Genomic DNA, 15,778 nt, shown 5'->3' with positions numbered 1-15,778 from the left:
TCGTGTTTGTGCCCTGTTAAGTTCTGCTTGAGCAATTGCAACACTTCATCTCGTTGGAGCAAATAAGATTCCACTAGTTTGGTAGCAGTGCTTCCCATTATGTAGCGAGCAATAGTAGGGGGTTCACGACCATACAAAGCTTTAAAAGGATTCATTCTTGCGGATGTTTGATAGGAGGTATTGTACCAATATTCAACCTTAGGTAGCATATCAACCCACTTCTAGGTAACATCAGCAACATAGCAGCAGAAGTACTGCTCTACACATTTGTTGAGAGCTTCAGACTTCCCACCCGACTGTGGATGATAGGCAGTACTCATAGCTAAAGTAGATCCTTGTAGGCGATTGATTTCTTGCCAAAAACAGTGTAAGAACCTAGGGTCTCGGTCAGTGACCACAGTCATTAGAGGCTTATGAAGTCAAATAACTCCAACCACAAAAGCTTCTGCCACCGTGTTAGTAGAGAATGTGGACGGAAGAGGGATAAAATGTCCATATTTTGATAAACGCTCAACCACTGTCATGATGGTAGTTGTGCCTTTTGAGCTTGGAAGACAAGTAACAAAATCCATTGCAATATCTTCAAATACTTGGTCAGGAATTGGAAGCGGTTGCAACAAACCTACTGGATGCAAATTAGTATCCTTCATTTGCTGAACAACTTGGCATGTAGCGACATATGACCAAACATGTTCTCGCATTTGTTTCCAAAAGAAATTGGAAGCTAAGCGATGGTACATTCGAGCTATTCCAGCATGCCCCCAATAGCTGTGGAATGAAACTCAATTATGAGCTTACGGCGGAGTGACGAATCAGAAGGAACCACCAATCTTCCACTATAGAAAAGGAGACCGTCTTTAAACTGATAGTGGAGAGATTTCTCATCTTTTTGCTGGACACATTTCTGAAGTTCTAGTGATTCCGGATGGCATTAATTTAAAGCCTTCAAATCATGCCCAACTGCAAAGTTATTGACAGCGAGGAGCATCAAAGAAGCATCTGGAATGCGTGACAGTGCATCGGCAATAGTGTTCTGCTTACTAAAACTGTAAACTATCAAAAAATCATAACCAACCAACTTTGTGAGTCATTTTTGTTGCTCAGGTGTTTGGATGGTTTGATTGGTCAAATTCTTCAAGGATTGCTAATCGGTGTAAATTGTAAACCTCTTTCCCAATAGATATTGTTGCCATTTACTTACAGCTTGAGTAATGCGAACATTTCTCTATGATAAGTGGACGCCTGCTGCATCCTTGAACTCAACTTTTGGCTAAAATAAGCTATAGTATGACCCTTCTGTGATAAGATGGCCACAATGCCTTTTCCAGAGGCATCTGTTTCTACTTCAAATTCTTGGTTGAAGTCTGGCTATGCCAACACAGGTGTAGAACTCAACTTAGACTTCAAAGTTACAAAAGCATGTTGTGCAGCCTCACTCCATTTGAAAGGTTTCTTCTGCAATAGGTCTGATAGTGGCCCTGCAGCATAATGATGAATGAAACACCGATAATCTCTTGATACCCCCTAAAAACTACGGATACCTTTCACTACACGAGGAGTGAGCCATTGCTGGATGGACATAAACTTGGCTTGATCCACAGACAACCCTTTAGCAAAAATGACATGCCCCAAATAATCCACCAAAGTTTTGCCAAATAAGCACTTAGACAGTTTGGCAACCAACTTATGTTTTCTAAGTATGGATAGGACAAGTTCCAATTTCTCCAGATGGGCATCAAAAGTTTGACTATATATTAATATATCATCGAACAAGACTAAAACAAAACGTCGTAAATATTACCTGAAACATCATTCATCGTTGCTTGAATGGTAGAGGATGCATTCGTAAGTCCAAAAGGCATTACAAGGAACTCATAATGACCTACATGAGTGCGAAATGCAGTTCTCTTCAGGTTTAATTCTTATTTGTTGGTAACCAGACAACAAGTCAAGCTTAGAATATTGTGCCCCATGCAATTCATCAAAAAACTCATCTATGGCAGGAATTGGAAAGCGATCACGGACTGTTAGTGCATTTAATGCTCCATAATCAACACAAAATCGCCATGTGCCATCTTTCTTACGAAGAAGTAACACTGGAGAAGAGAATGAACTAGTGCTTGCTCTAATCACCCCCTCCTTAAGCATATCAGTGATTAGCTGCTCCATAACCTGCTTCCGGAGATAAGGATACCTGTAGGGCCTAACATTGACGGGTTGCGCATTGGAGGTGAGATTTATGGCATGATCTTGCATACGTGATGGGGGTAAACCCACTGGTTTTTGAAAAACATTTTTAAAAGAGTCTAATAGGATAGCCAATTCTGAAATAGGTTCCTCTTTAGATGTCATCTCATCATCTATCATTTTTAGATGATAGAATGAAGCAATACTGTAAGTGGCAAGCATTTTTCTCAAGCTATGTAACTGTATTGGTTGAACATCCATAGGAGGGTCTCCTTTCCATTTCACCTTATTACCATTCAAAGTGAATTAAAATTCTCTTGTGGCATAATCAATGAGTAGAGGGCCTAATTTAGCGAGCCAAGATACTCCTAATACAACATCTGAACGCTCAAATAAAAAGACATAAAAATCTTCCACTAGTTTACTCCCTTGAATTGAAAGAGTGATTTCCCTTGCTAGACCTTAACACTTGAGAGGTTGTCCACTACAAACCATAACAGCGAGATGAAGAATGGTCTCTACAGAAAATTGCAAGTACTTCGCCACACGCGGCTGGATGATGTTTTGGGTACTACCCCCATACATTAATACCTGAACCAAAGACCCATTAACATGTCCAGTGAATCGACGTGTAGTTGGGGAATGACCACCGGTTAAGGCATGGTAAGAGATATCAAAATGCTCTTGTACCTCTAGATATTGCAACTCTTCTGCAAAAGCTTCATCGGAGATGAGAGTTTCCGACAAGGATAACTCAATCTATGGTTCATTAGTGAGAAGGAATAACTGAGGAGGCGATTTAGACTTGTGACCCGCTAAATACTTTTCCTCACAATAATAACAAAGACCCCGTTCGCGCCGACTTTGAATCTCCATATGCGATAGTCGTCTTAGGAGTGGGCGATTCTGCCTTTGTGAGGTGTAAGGGACGGTTAAAGTGGTTGAAATGTTGTTTGGGGTGGGGTAGGGCTTGGTAACAAAGGCAGAACCTTACTAGCTAAAGAGGGTCGTGTCAAACCCTTTTCGGCGAGAATTAGACGCTCATGGATATGGGCTAACTTAAGAGTATCTTTAAAGCTATTGGGCTCATGGGCAATCACATAATGTTTAATGTCCTCCCTCAATCAACAAATAAACAATCGGACCATTAGCCCATCAGATATATTATAAGTTTCATTCGCAACAGATTTAACGCGGCACTGAAATTCAGATATAGTGGTTACCGAGCGGAGCTTTGCCAATCGACCCTTAGCTAACTCGAGACCCTTCTCCCTGAAACGAACTCGTGCCTTCTCGAGAATGTGATTCCAATCTATTAACTGTTTGTTCTGGAACAACCATTTATACCACTCTAATACATAACCATCCAGATAAAACAACGCCAAAGATGGCCTTTGAGTTTCTGCAATATCATAGCATTCAAAGTAGCGCTCTGTCTGAAAAATCCAGGACTCCGGATTTTCTCCACAAAATCGACCCATTTCCACGGATGTGGGCTTATGCCGAAGATTGGGTGCTGCTGGAACACGATCATCAAAATTTCCCTTGCCATGATGACGGTGGCTACCCTCCATTGTTGGATCTCAATGAGAAGGAGTTGACATGGCTATTATTTAAACCACCTCTTGCAACATGTATCGAAGCTCAAGAATATCCTTAGAGACTGAATCTTTCACTACCTTCATTGACTCATCAATGAACTCCTTGAGTTGTTGTTGGTCCTCCATCAAAAACCTTTGGATGAAAGCACCAATTTAACAAACAGTAATCACAAAAGAAACAATAGCCAAACTCTTTCACTGATAGTATTTACTGGTGTACTAAGTCAACAATGAAAAAGTACTAATACAACATAAATTGCATAAGATAAAGTAATTGGAAACATAGTAGTAGGAGATGAGAAATCAAAAGAAGGGGATGAAAATTCAAAATCCACTCAAAACATATTCGTTGCTATGTTGTCGTACTACTGTTGCTTTTATATCTTTCCTGTTTAAACCGACCTTGGCATTTTACATATGTAATCCTCCTCTTTTCCAAACCTAATCCCCAAGTTTTGCAGGAGGAATTACCTTTCTAGCACTCCTACGTGGCATATCCATGTGTTGTTCCATTATTTCATCCGTCGTGTCATCCTTTTCATCTGCCAACGTGTTTGAGTCCACATTATAACAATATAAGCACATAAGAACATCCTTCTAAGACATCCCTCAACGCTAAATAACGCAATGTATAGGTAGAGTCACATACCCCTACCTAGACTAAGTCAAACCCCTCAAGTCATCCTAGTTAATGTTTTCTTTGTTACTTAATTTTACTTTTGGGAACATCTTTAATCAACCGACATAGACCACATAAGCTAATGTGGAATTCGGTGTCATGGAACCCTACACCGAAAGAAGGTGGACTATTTTCAAAGGTAGAACCAAAACATGAACATAACATCTATGTGGATCCACTAGCTAGTATTCCTATGGGGCAACATAGTTCAAGAATTAAGAGATATAGTTGGGACCCTCATTATGCTACATTCATTATATTCTTTAACCACATAAGTGCATTAGTGAACCTACCTTCCCCATGTGGGAAGGGACACTAGTTCACTCGTTGCTAAGCTAGAGTTCTTTTAAAATGTCTTTCATTAACATAACTTAGTTTATGTCATAGGGTCAACCCCTTATATATTCACAGTCATAACTCAATAGGAATTTCATGAGAACACCTTTAATTACAACCCTAATATGTGAGATTAGCCTACTAACATCATTATATCATTGTGAGGCACATAGATACTTAATAACCAACCTTATATCACTACATCTTAAGCATAATCTCATAATCACATAATTAACACATTTCAATTAACCATCATACCAACCCTAAAATTTCTCATCATAAGGTATACTTCAATATAAATTCATCACTGAACTCAAGTAATCATAATTGAAGCAAATGTTTGAGATTACAAGACTTACCCAATCTCCTTCTCATGACATCATCCAAGGTTTTACCATCAACCATCAAATTTAACCAAACAATGGGTGTAATATCATAACTAAATAGTAATTAACACAAAAATGAAGTCAATTGAATCACTACTCATCAACTCATCGCTAGTTCATAAGATAGGGTTAAAGGGAAAAATGTCATCTTCCACAAACTAGGTCAATAAATCAAGAACTAGCATAATTGAATAATAGTACACCATATTCTAAAAATAATAATCAAAAGAAACCATGAGCAATACAATTTTAGAAGATCAAATTCGTAATATAAAGAAACTCACTTGAAACTAATCTTCTTAAAATCAATTATGAAGGAACCCTTTGGGTAAAGGAATCCCAAAGGTGAGAGTATTTCCAAAAAGTTTTTCATTAATGAATATTGATGGAGAAAGTAGTCTTCTTGCTTCCCTAGAACCCTCGTTTGATGGTTCTTCTATGGAGTTTTGGAAGAGAGCATGAAGAGAGAAGGAGGAGCAATTGGGTTTTGGGAAATATGAGAGATGGGTTAGTTTAATTAGGTTTGGGGCTTTATATAAGTCATTAAATAAATTCATTATACCTCCTTTAACCCCTAACTAATTAACTACCCAATATATTAATTAGATGGATTAACTTAAACTTCACCAGTGAAATTGCAGCCCTGGCCTATAAGACCACGACCTACGGTCCGTAGGTCTGACGACGGGCATTGTTCAACCACCGTCAAACACACAGTTGATTTGGCCAGAGACTGGCCAAAGTGGTTTTTTCGGAAAATGTCTAAGTAACCATCGAAGGTAGACATCGACACCCCATCGATTCGACCACGCCTCGTAGCCTGCTTCTCTTTGATGGCTACTGTCTTAGACAACTTTTAGCCACAATGCAAGGTTCTCCTTAAAGACGCTTGGTTTGTCCTTGGGGAGTCGTACCAGACATTTCGACCATAAAAAAAATCTAATACATGTCAGACACCTTACCAACAAATTTCATTGAATTTTGACTCCTAAAATCTCGTCAATTAGGCTAAGGCACACTACAACTTTTTCACTAGTTTCCGGACGTTATGGAAGTTCCTGAACGTTTTGAATCAAATACATTCTAACTGACTCATATACTTAATATTTGACGTTAAAACAATGTTAAAACTCTTAGACACTCTTGTGAGGATCTATATTATGCTTTAGACTTTTGGAATGTTACATTATCCCCCCCTTAGGAACATTCGTCCCCGAATGACACTACAAATGTTTTGAAGGGAAAGGATAGACTCAAGACTGGCAATCCACCAACAACATATCAAACAAGAGTTTCAACTCAACATAGAATTTACACTTAGTAATTCATAACGTTAATTACTACACATAAAATCTCAATATCAATAGGAGAAACCTCTTTTTTCACAACAACATGAGCTTAACATATCATTAAAGAGTCAAATATGTCAAAATTCCTTTAACAACATTTCAACATGATCAACATAATTTCATGAAGACAACACATACCAAATACTCAAATAAGTTCAAAAGAAGCAAAAGAGAATTTTCATATGAAACTTCATTTTAGCAAAAACCTTTACCTTAAACATGAACATCTTTGCAAAACAAGCCAAATTCAATTTATTTATTATATTCATTATAATTAGGAACAACTAACTTTAATCAACAAAGAGATGAGGGTATGTAACGGGACTTCATGTCTGCCTCGGCCTCCAATATTGCATGCTCAAGTAGTTGGTTCTTCCATAACACCTTTACGGAAGACACCTCCTTGTTCCTCAACTTCTTTACTTGTCTATCACGGATTTCAGCCGAAACCTCCTCATAAGAGAGGTTCTCTTCCACACCTATACCTTCAATAGGAAGAATGGACTTGGGATCACTGGTACACTTCTTAAGCATGGAAACATGGAACATTGGATGAATCAAAGCCAATTCACTAGGTAATCTCAACTCGTATGCAACCTTGCCAACGCTTTGCAAAATATCATAGGGGACCACATAATATAACGAGGACTCAACTTCCCCTTTTTGCCAAATCTCACTACTCCCTTCATGGGTGAGGTTTTTAGACACACTTTATCCCCCTCTTAAAATTTTAAATCACTCCTTCTATGGTCGTTATAAGACTTTTGTCAGCTATAGGCTGTTTTCAACTGATTCCTTATCATATGAACTTTCTCCAAAGTCTTATAAATCAATTCGGGACCCAAGAGTGAAAAACCTTGACCACTTGAAACCATCCAATTGGAGATCTACATCTCCTACCATAAGAGGATTCGAAATGAGCCATAGATATAGATGAATGGTAACTACTGTTATATGAGAACACAACTAAGGGAAAATGTCTATTCCAATTTCCCTTGAAGTCAATAATACAAGCTTTACGCATATCCTCAAGAGTTTAATAGCATACTATGCTTGAACATCTGTTTGGGGATGAAAAGTGGTGCTAAGCTTTACCATGGTACCCAACCCTTTTTGGAATGACCTCCAAAACCTAGATGTGAATTGTGCACCCCTATCCGAAATGATGGATAACAGAATACCATGGCGACACACAATCTCATCCATAAAGATCCTTGCATAATTCTCCGCTGAGTATGTGGACTTGACGGGAATATAATGAGCGGATTTGGTTAACCTATCCACAACCACCCATATAGAATCATTATGATTTTGTGTCTGAGGCAAACCTACCACGAAATCCATATTTATGCCTTCCCACTTCCAAGTGGGAACTTGTATTTATTGAACTAAACCACCCGACTTTTACTGTTTGGCTTTCACTTGTTGGCAATTTAGACATTTTGCAACAAATTCCGATATGTCCCCTTTCAAGCCTTCCCTCCAAAACACTTCTCTAACGTAATCATACATCTTTGTAGAACTCGAATGAATGGAATAATGAGAACCATGAGCTTCCTCAAGAATCTGGTTTCTCAAGTCATCAACATTGGCTACACGCAACTTTTCTTGATACCTCAAGACAGCATCCCCCTAAGGAGAATGACTCATTAAGCTTACCAATAACCGACTCCTTCAACTGCATCAATGGTTGATCAAGGTGTTTCTTAGATTTCACCTCGACCACCAAAGATGATTCAGACTTATGATGGACCATAAAAACATCATTTGGAGAATCTTCCAATCTAACAACCAATCTATCAAACGTATGAACATATTTCACTAGGTCTTTCTTGTCTTCTTCTACATGAGACACACTACCCACGGTCATACGACTTAGAGCATCCGCAACCACTTTAGCTTTGCCGGGGTGGTAGAGAACACTCATGTCGTAATCCTTCAATAATTTCAACAACCTTCTTACCTGGAGATTCAACTCCTTTTGAGTAAATACATATTGAAGACTCTTCTAGTTTGTATACGCATCAACATGAACACCATGAAAATAATGCCTCTATGTTTTCAAGGAATATACCACGGCTGCTTACTCAAGATCATGAGTTGGATAATTCTTCTCGTGCACCTTAAGTCCCCTAGAAGCATAAGCTACTACTTTCCCATGTTTCATAAGAACACACCCTAAGCCCACTTGGGATGCATCACAATATACAACTAAGCCCTTGGTACCCTCCGATAAGGTCAACACCAGAGCAGAGGTAAGCCGCTCTTTTAAGAATTGGAAGCTTCTTTCACATGCCTTCAAACACTCAAATCTTACACTATTTTGGGTCAAGGTAGTCAAGGGAGAAGCAATGGATGCTAAACCATCCACAAATCTCCTATAATAACCTGCAAGACCCAAAAAAGCTTCTAATATCGGTTGGAGTGAATGGTCTAGGACATTTCTTGACCACCTCGGTTTTTCTTGGATGAACCTCAAATCCCTGACTAAAGATGATATGCCCAAGAAACGCCACAAACCTTAAGGAAAACTCACATTTGCTATACTTGGCTGCTACATGCATTGCAGGATTGTCATGCTTGTGACGATCCGTAGGTGGCAGCGTAGTGCAGCTACTGAAGAAAGATGGGGAAGTCTGACCAAGTGTGGGGTTAAGGAGTCCATGACGGTCCGTCGTGTCTATGACGGTCCGTCCTGCAGGTTCGTCATGAAGTTCAGAGAAGTAATCGCAGTACCCATTTTCCAAGAGTTCAAGTGTTTTGGAACGAAGACCCTCGACGGACCGTCGTGTCTGTGACGGTCCGTCATACTTGCCGTCGAGGGTAATGAAGAGAGCAGCAGAATAAATTGCACAAGTATGGGACGACGGAGTCTATGACGGTCCGTCGTGACCACGACGATCCGTCGCGTAATCCGTCAACCCAGCCGCGTTTTGACAGATTTTCAGCAAATAGAGTCCTTGTTTAACTAGGTTTTTATTTTCTATAAATAGTTCGAAAAACCTCGTTTTTGGGGTTAGACTCGGGATCATTGTTAGACTCTGGATCATTATTAGAATCTATGTATGAGTGTTAGACTTTTGATTATCATTAGACTATTTGTGAGATTCTTGATTACTTTGAGATTCTTGCAAGTGATTTTGGGTGATTTTTGGTGATTAATCAAGAAAACTTTCGGATTTTACTCTTTCTCATTGAAGTAAGTACATGAATTCTTATATAATATATTTGAATATCGTGATTAAGACTATGGGTAACTAAACTCCATAACTATGGTTGTGGGAACCATAGGCAAATAATGAGATAAAACCTAACTAAAATAACAATTCTAGAATAGTGTCTTGCATGTATTAATAATTCTTTCGCTTAGAAGTCTTTTTAACGGATGGCCAACGTTAGAACTCGCCTTAATGCTACTTGCCGGACCAAGGAGGTAGATAATAGGAAAAGAATTATCAACATAGATTTAGTGTATACTATCTAATAGGCTAGTATTGATTGGTACGAGGTAATAACTTAGGCAAATATCGAATACGATGCTTAATATGAGGTAAAGATAAGGGTTAGGATAGCAACACACGTAGCCGGACCAAGGTGCGGAGTGAGATTTTCTAGATGCCGGACCAAGGATTTAGAAATACATAACTTATCACTTTGCATGCAAGATACTAGGAAAGAATTGTTATAGTTAGAATTATCATGTTATGAACCTGTGGGGAACAGGTAAACCCTAGTTACTTTGATTAATTGATTAAACTCCAACATTTAAAGCCGTTAAGTGTCTCTTTCAATTTTGTTAGTTATTTTCATTCATTTAGAAATAGAAACCCCCCTTTTATTGTTTTTGTTTTCCAAGGAAGTAATTGACCGAACAATAGTAATAATAGGATAAAGTTAAGTCTAAACTATTTTCCTCGTGGGAACGATCCCAACCTCACTAGTTGGGTTATTTACTTGACACGACCGCTTTACTTCTTATTTGAGAAGTAAGTTTGAGCGTATCATCGATGTGGTTCTTACTAATCCTATGGTCCTTGAGTGTCTTGCTAAAATAAACTCCTTTGTCCATGAGGGTCCTGCTAACTAAATCTCATTGTCCAAGAGGGTCATGTTAAATTAAATCCTATTATCCAGGAGGGTCCTGCTAAATCCCATTGTCCAAGAGGGTTCTGTTAATCCCATTCTCCAGGAGGGTCTTACTAATCTAAATACCATTGTCCAAGAGGGTCCTGTTAATCCCATTGTCCAGCAGGGTCCTACTAAAGTGCATCTCATTGTCCAAGAGGGTCTTGATACACTAATTTTCATTCTCCTGTAGGGTCCTGCTAATCTCATTGTCCATGAGGGTCCTGCTAAACTAAATCTCATTGTCTATGAAGGTCCTGGTAAAGTAAATCACATTGTCCAGGAGGGTCCTGCAACAGTAATTCCCATTGTCTAGGAGAGTCTATCTAATCCCATTGTCTGGGAAGCTCCTGCTAATCCGATTGTTTAGGAGGGTCCTGCTACACTAGTTCTCATTGTCCAGGAGGGTCATGCTATATTAAAATTCTCATTGTCCATAAGGTCTTGCTTATTCCATTGTCCTGAAGGTCCTTCTAATCCCATTGTCCTAGAGGGTCCTATTACCCTAATGCTTATTGTCGAGGAGTGCTTCTAATCCCATTGAATTCGGTTCATAAAACTAATTTTTTTCAATTTATAATATGTTTTTTGTGGTTTATGATATTATAATTACTCTCTTAATTTTTTTTTTTTTTAAAAAAAATTCAACCTAGTATTTATGAATATTAAAATTTTATGTATTTAAGATTTTAAGGTGTTTCTAATACACTATTTATTAGAAACACTCTAACAGCTAAATCACAACAATTAGGGTGCTTAGTTTCATTCAAGGAACTAAACAACATTGTTACAAAAATATGATAATGTAACCTGGAATACTCTAATAGCTAAATCACAACAATTATGTGAAGTTCTAGAAATCTTTTGTCTAAGATTTATTTAGGAAATTAAGATTCTTACTGAATTCTAGGAACCTAGTAGATGAAGGGAATCTACCAGGGAAGCTACCAGTGAATCCCACATAGCTTGTCTAAACTACAGTCTGGTCGTTGGTCCTGCCTTTGCCAAATTTTGTGGGATTCTTCGAGGGAGTTACAGGTGGGCAAAAATTGATCGCACCTACGGTCCATGGGTCAACCTACGTCACAGGTGGCATCTGTTAGTGGTACCTACAACTTCTGAAAATATGTATTCTTTCTCCTTTTAAAATCTGGGGTGGTATAGTTTCCTTGTAAGGATTATTTTATTTTGTCATGGATTGTTGTGCCCATGTCAGACCTTGATGATTATGTGTATGATGTGCTCTTGTCGGGCTTTTGATATTGTGTTGAATTAGTCATTTATCTTTTGTTTCTTGTTAGTTTAGTATGATTTATATCTTTGTTTTTAATAGCGATGTTGAGTGGCGATGTTGAGTGGCGATGCCCAATAATAAATATAGTGATGAAATTGTTTACGGGAAATTTGCCGTTTGGTTGTTACTATATTTGGTGTATGTTTTTGTTATAAAGTCTGAGTAGCCATACGTAGTGAAGTCTGAGTAGCCATTTGTGATGAAGTTTGAGTAGGCATCTTGAAGAGTTGCGTGAATTTGCGTGATTATGGATTGGTTGACGTCTTTCTTAAGGATAAATCTTCGTATTTTTAGAGTAGGTTACTTCATATTTGAAGAAATGCGTGAATTTGCTTGATGATGTTTTCTGTCCTCTAGCAGATTATTAATTTCTTATTGTTTGAAAATGCATGTTATTAAGATTTTGATGATGAAAGCGTAGTTAATTAGAACAACAACACATGATTTCGTAATTCGAAATAATTAGATCATACATAGAAGCATGCAGCTTCATATTTATTAAAATATTCTTTTACTTTTAATATGGAATGTACGTACGTACGTACCTCACATAGGATAGAGTATGTAATAATTAAGTAATAAATCATTTCTTCTAATATGGAGTTTGGCATATAAAATTACCTGGAGGATCATAGTTGCAAGATACAACATATCCTCTATTACTACATTGAACCCTAGCACATCCTAGATGAACAGAATTAAGCCAAACCACCTGAGTATAATGTTCGCACACTTTTGCTTCGTCACATGTATTAGACTCATGGTGATAGTATTGTTTCTCAACGACCCACATCTCCACAACATTCGCGGCCATCATGAAGTCACCGCTACCGGCAGCTAGGTCCTCACCATATTGGCCATGAGAATGAAGCAGGTTGCAATTAGATGCAAATTGGGAAGCATATTGTTGGGCGTAGGCTGCCACCTTGTCGTCCCAGGTTAGTGGTCCTACTCCCACAATAGCGCAAGCTGTGTTGTGTGCAACCAAATAGTCTTGTTAGGCATGACAAGAGTGGGATACTAGTAGGATGAACACAAGAAGAAAATATGAAGGCATTTGCGAAAAGAGGAAAAATCCCATGACTATTGAATGGTTTTTTAATGGAAAGTACCACTGTAGTTTATAAGACAAAAATCCTACATACTCTCACTGTTTTTAAAAGACTGATCTTTAGTCTATTTAAAAAACAATATCACTTTTTTTTTATTTTTGCAACATTTTTGTTTCAACTTTTCACATCGCATGTTTAAGGCCACAAAATTAAAGAGTATTTTGATACATTTGACATAACTTTGATTAATTTAGAACCACAAAAATAAATCTTTATTTTTTCTTAAATTCCATTCAAAATCAAATTAGGTTATTCTTTTTTAAAGTAACAATTAAGTTTTTTGTCAGTAAGTACGTTTGTTCCACATTAGCGTGCTACTTGTGTCACCACTTTAATTATCTTGAGTAATTTTATATATTGTAGTATCATCCTTAGCTTCAATCATGGCTTGACAAGGTAAAATATATACTACAATTATCCTTTAATAATGGCTTCACTTTAAATTTATAGTGTTTTAGTTTACTTACTGTTAATAATTTTAGAGAAATTCTGCTACAATTTGGTTGTTAATTTTTTTGTAATTTTGGATATTACGATTATGCACTTATTTAAATTTTCATGTAACATTTCTTTCAACCTAATATTTGTTATTATTAATATAAAAATTTATATTTTAGAGATTTTACTCCGTTTCTGATGCTATACTAGTTTTTGACTTTTTGTATTGTCATACTATGATCAATACAACATGTTCCTCTCCTCCCGACCCTCTCTCAATTTCCCTCTCCTCCTCATATCTATTCATTATAATAGAAATTAGTTAATATATGTATTCATGGAGTCAAAGTATATATTATGAAAACAACAAATACAAATGCTGTTGTGAACTCAAACACGTTGGCAGATGACAAGGATGACACGACGGATGAAATAATGGAACAACACATGGATATGCCACGTAGGAGTGCTAGAAAGGTAATTCCTCCTGCAAAACATGGGGATTAGGTTTTGAAAAGAGGAGGATTACATATGTAAAATGCCAAGGTCGGTTTAAACAGGAAAGATATAAAAGCAACAGTAGTACGACAACAGAGCAACAAATATGTTTTGAGTGGATTTTGAATTTTCATCCCCTTCTTTTGATTTCTCATCTCCTACTACTATGTATTCCAATTACTTTATCTTATGCAATTTATATTGTATTAGTACTATTTCATTGTTGACTTAGTACACCGGTAAATACTATCAGTGAAAGAGTTTGGCTATTGTTTCTTTTGTGATTACTGTTTGTTAAATTGGTGCTTTCATCGAAAGGTTTTTGATGGAGGACCAACAACAACTCAAGGAGTTCATTGATGAGTCAATGAAGGTAGTGAAAGATTCATTCTCTAAGGATATTCTTGAGCTTCGATACATGTTGCAAGAGGTGGTTTAAATAATAGCCATGACAACTCCTTCTCATTGAGATCCAACAATGGAGGGTGGCCACCGTCATCATGGCAAGGGAAATTTTGATGATCGTCTTCCAGCAGCACCCAATCTTCGGCATAAGCCCACATCAGTGGAAATGGGTCGATTTTGTGGAGAAAATCCGGAGTCCTGGATTTTTCAGACAGAGCGCTACTTTGAATGCTATGATATCGCAGAAACTCAAAGGCCATCTTTGGCGTTGTTTTATCTGGATGGTGACGTATTAGAGTGGTATAAATGGTTGTTCCAGAACAAACAGTTAATAGATTGGAATCACATTCTCGAGAAGGCGCGAGTTCGTTTCAGGGAGAAGGGTCTCGAGTTAGCTGAGGGTCGATTGGCAAAGCTCCGCTCGGTAACCACTATATCTGAATTTCAGTGCCGCTTTAAATCTGTTGCGAATGAAACTTATAATATATCTGATGGGCTAATGGTCCGATTGTTTATTTTTTGATTGAGGGAGGACATTAAACATTATGTGATTGCCCATGAGCCCAATAGCTTTAAAGATACTCTTAAATTAGCCCATATCCATGAGCGTCTAATTCTCGCCGAAAAGGGTTTGACACGACCCTCTTTAGCTAGTAAGGTTCTGCCTCTATTACCAAGCCCTACCACCACCCCAAACAACATTTCAACCACTTTAACCGTCCCTTACACCTCACAAAGGCAGAATCGACCACTCCTAAGACGACTATCGCATATGGAGATTAAAAGTCGGCGCGAACGGGGTCTTTGTTATTATTGTAAGGAAAAGTATTTAGCGGGTCACAAGTCTAAATCGCCTCCTCAGTTATTCCTTCTCACTAATGAACCATAGATTGAGTTATCCTTGTCGGAAACTCTCATCTTCGATGAAGCTTTTGCAGAAGAGTTGCAATATCTAGAGGTACAAGAGCATTTTGATATCTCTTACCATGCCTTAACCGGTGGTCATTCCCCAACTACTCGTCGGACATGTTAATGGGTCTTTGGTTCAGGTATTAATGTATGGGGGTAGTACCCAAAACTTCATCCAGCCGCGTGTGGCGAAGTACTTGCAATTTTCTGTAGAGACCATTCTTCATCTCGCTGTTATGGTTCGTAGTGGACAACCTCTCAAGTGTGAAGGTCTAGCAAGGGAAATCACTCTTTCAATTCAAGGGAGTAAACTGGTGGAAGATTTTTATGTCTTTTTATTTGAGCGTTCAGATGTTGTATTAGGAGTATCTTGGCTCGCTAAATTAGGCCCTCTACTCATTGATTATGCCACAAGAGAATTTTAATTCACTTTGAATAGTAATAAGGTGAAATGGAAAG

General features: G+C 38.0%; 1 pseudogene; it reads right to left on the bottom strand.

Moving 5' to 3' along the window:
• Positions 1–12,549: 12,549 nt before the first annotated feature.
• LOC107002009 lies at positions 12,550–13,038 on the bottom strand (annotated as a pseudogene).
• Between the last annotated feature and the right edge of the window lie 2,740 nt (positions 13,039–15,778).

Source organism: Solanum pennellii, chromosome 10 (assembly GCF_001406875.1).
Source record: "Solanum pennellii chromosome 10, SPENNV200".
NCBI classification, from domain to species: Eukaryota; Viridiplantae; Streptophyta; class Magnoliopsida; order Solanales; family Solanaceae; genus Solanum; species Solanum pennellii.
This window is presented reverse-complemented; position numbering and strand designations above follow the sequence as displayed.